Below are 3,428 nucleotides of genomic sequence, written 5' to 3' on the forward strand. Positions count from 1 at the left end.
ATCCAGACTGACATACAAATTCACCCCCACACACAAAGAGTTTCCAATTTTTTTTTAGAAAAGACTACTTGATATTATCCACATTTAGGGTAAATGCACCATCTAGACATCCTTGATGTACCTTCTCTGTTGTCGATACATAGTAATACAGGACTTATTCGGGGGTTTTGACTCCTTATTTGTTGGCAGCCTATTTGCCCTCACAAATCGATTTTTAAAACTCTTTGTTTCTCTGCCTGGTTGTTTTTCGTCTGTCACCTGCTTTTATTGCTTTCTGTCTATCAGTCAATGTGTTTTACTTGCGTGTCTTTATTTTTATGTGACTCAACTTTGAGAGATAATATAGCTCAATTATAGCATCTGGAGCCATGGAGAAAACCAGTATTGATTTTGCTTCCTCTGTTGTCATCAGTATTTTAGAAATGTTTAAGTTGCTTCACCTCTGTAAAAACAGTCAGGTCTATGTCCAAGGCATCAACAGGCAAGTTTACCTTCAGTGCAGTCTTGAATGTGAATTATAACGCTAAGGCAACATTGAAAAGGTCTTAATAAAATGGATCCTTAACCGTTTGTTCTGTTCCATCCATGGCTAATTGAGAGGCAGGCTTGATTGGATACTGTTAAAAGCCACAATAGGGGTCTTTCTTTGTTTTCCTCCCAAGCATGTCAAATTAAGTGGCTGAGAGAGGCTGCTGCTTTAAGTGGCAGAGCTTTTTAACATATCTGTGGTCATTAAGAGGAGGTGTGGAGAGTGGGAAAGGAAACAGAGCAAGAGAGAGCCTGCATGTGTGTGTGTGTTTATGTGTGTGTGGTAAGCCGCCAGAGACTTTGGTCTGCCTGTTGCCCACCTGCTCCACATGGGGTGGCAGGCAGGGACCTGAGGGGTAGGGCAGGAAAATGAGACACAGAAGGTTTATTGAAGGGGTGTGTACATGAGAGTGTGTGTGTGTGACCAGTTGTCGCATGGATTTAAAAGTGATTTCTTGTGTGTGCATATGCTTTTGGGATGGCAAACATGTGTTGGTGCATGTGCCTATTGGTGTGGGTACTACAGCCTGTGATCGTGTCTGCATATGTGCATGTGCGAGGTCACCTGGTTCATCGGTCCCACACTTGCATACTTTCTTAAAGCAGACGGGAATCCTGACACATGGTCGAGGTATGTGACCCCTGAATAACTGGAATGGCTGCCTCAGATTAGACCGAGCCGGATGACCGCCATTGATCCTGACACAGAGAAGAATGTTGGAGTCGATTACATGGACACACAAATGACGGCCTGTGCACTAAAATCCATCGGCTCTAGCAGGATATCGATAAAGACATGTAAAAGTTGAATGACAAACAGTTTAAAGCGAACAGCGGAGACAATCACCACTTCAGAAATCAATGTGAAAGCGAGCCAACAGTCAACCCAGCAAGACTCGAGCCACGAAACAACGAACAATGCTGCAGAAAAAAAAACTAGGCAACATCAATAGTAGCTTTTATGATGGTTGTCCAGTCAAATGACTTGTTTATTCTGGGGCCAGCATCACACAGCTTTGCCATCATGCCTCTAGACCAGTGAGCCTCAGTTCTTGGTGTGCAGCAGCTTGCAGATGGCCACTGTGACTGCAGTCCAAAGCTCAACACTGTTTCAGGCTGTTTTTTGAATGGCTGCTCAGTGTATTAAATCCCTTTGGCTCCTGTTTTGATGCTGGCAATAAAATCACAAGATTTTGAAGCTATGAGATGCATACAAACATAGCAACTGATGAAATTGTAAATAGACAAAAGTGGCTTAATCCACAGAGAGAAAGAGGCAAGTCTCTGGCAATGGAGTAACTCAGCAACAGATGCGGTGATTGATAATTCATCCTCGGGTTGGAGACTTGAATGAAATGTATTGATTTGCTGGAATCAGATGCTCTTTCTGCAGTTCTGTTTGGGCCATTATACGTAGACAGATATTGAAAAAAGTGTCATCTGTGGATGAGGTTATATATATTTTTTTCCAATATGAGACACATATATGCTGAATGCTGCCTGATAAGATCAAAGACTGCTGTCTTTTCTTATGCAGGCTCCCCAAAGACCTCTTGTTTGTTCAGTTTTAACAATACAGTCAGTATATTGCTGATTTATCCAACTTTTCCTCAAATATCGGCTCTTAAAAAGCATTGCACATTTTCTGCTAACAAGACCCTCTTTAAATAACTCCATGCATACAGATGCAGTTTCACACATGTTGTAAGTTACGAATCACAATAGGTGTTTGTTTGTGATGTTGCTTACTACCATGAGATTCCACCTTGTACCAAGTTGGGTCATGTGCATCTACTGTTTCATACATTTTTAAGGCAGCAATCAGCTGTACATTACTCATGATAAACTGAGACATGATGTATTTTAAGTACAAGTAATGAACATGAAAACTTCTTCATGCACAAGCTCAGTGGTTTATGTGTGTCTGCTGTCATGTGTGTTTTAGGTGTTTAGCAGCAGAGTCACGTTCAGTAAAAGCAATAAACTGTTCTTGATGCAGTGAAAGATGGACGCAGGAGGATTCCTATCCCAGCGGTCCATATTTCATGGTCAGGGTACACTATGTGCAGCATTCAGAGGGAATTCATCACAGTGCAATGGAAGATTTATCATTCTGACACAGTTTTCTTGGGCGTTTTTTACTGACATTTTGGGTTTTAATGTATACCTCTAAATAAAGTTACTGTTACTGTTGGCTTGTTTACATCTAATCATCTGACTACTTAACTCTTGTCCCGTCAAAAACTTTGTGTATGTACAGAAGTGTCACCACATCATAAAAAATTTAAATGTAACCAATTCATATTTGTGACCTAAATATTAAACATCAAAGCAGTTTGAATAAGTGAGAGCTGTTGATATTCTCTACACCCTCTTCTATACCAGCTTGAGTACCTCCCCCAGAGGGGGCGATTCTTCTGTTTTATGGATCAAGTATCATGGGAGCATGGGAGTCACCCATGGCCATTTTGTTCACATCCATTGCTTCTCTGCCAGTTTTGTGGAATGTATTGGCCTTTAACTATTATATTCCATATTTTGGTGATATGTATTGGTGTATTATGTGTAAATGATTTAATTTTCCTGTCTCTTGTTCTGATCTTGTATGAAAGAAAACGTCTCTAACCTACACTTCTAATTATGTCTCATAGTGTCTCAGGTGTGAGGTGTGAGTTCAGGATCTCACATTCACACATGGTATCAACAATGAGCAAAAAAGAGAGAGAGAGAGAATGTAGGATTAGAGTTTGGATATGTTTGTCCTGACTTCTACATGGAAAGTGGTTTCAAAGTGGAGAGGAGTGACATGACATGGTTTGCTATGGTACAGCCATACACACCCATATTTATGCACGACACACACAGAACCACACACGCTCACAGAGATATTTTCCAGCGAT

The 3,428-nt window shown here is 40.9% G+C and overlaps 1 protein-coding gene across 2 annotated transcripts in view; it reads left to right on the top strand.

Moving 5' to 3' along the window:
• sema6a (sema domain, transmembrane domain (TM), and cytoplasmic domain, (semaphorin) 6A) overlaps nucleotides 1-3,428 on the top strand; it is a 63,408-nt gene that overhangs the window by 1,815 nt on the left and 58,165 nt on the right. The gene's annotated exons all lie outside the window — the stretch shown is intronic.

Source organism: Morone saxatilis, unplaced genomic scaffold (assembly GCF_004916995.1).
Source record: "Morone saxatilis isolate NCDOM2014 unplaced genomic scaffold, NCSU_SB_2.0 Contig16, whole genome shotgun sequence".
Taxonomy (NCBI): domain Eukaryota; kingdom Metazoa; phylum Chordata; class Actinopteri; family Moronidae; genus Morone; species Morone saxatilis.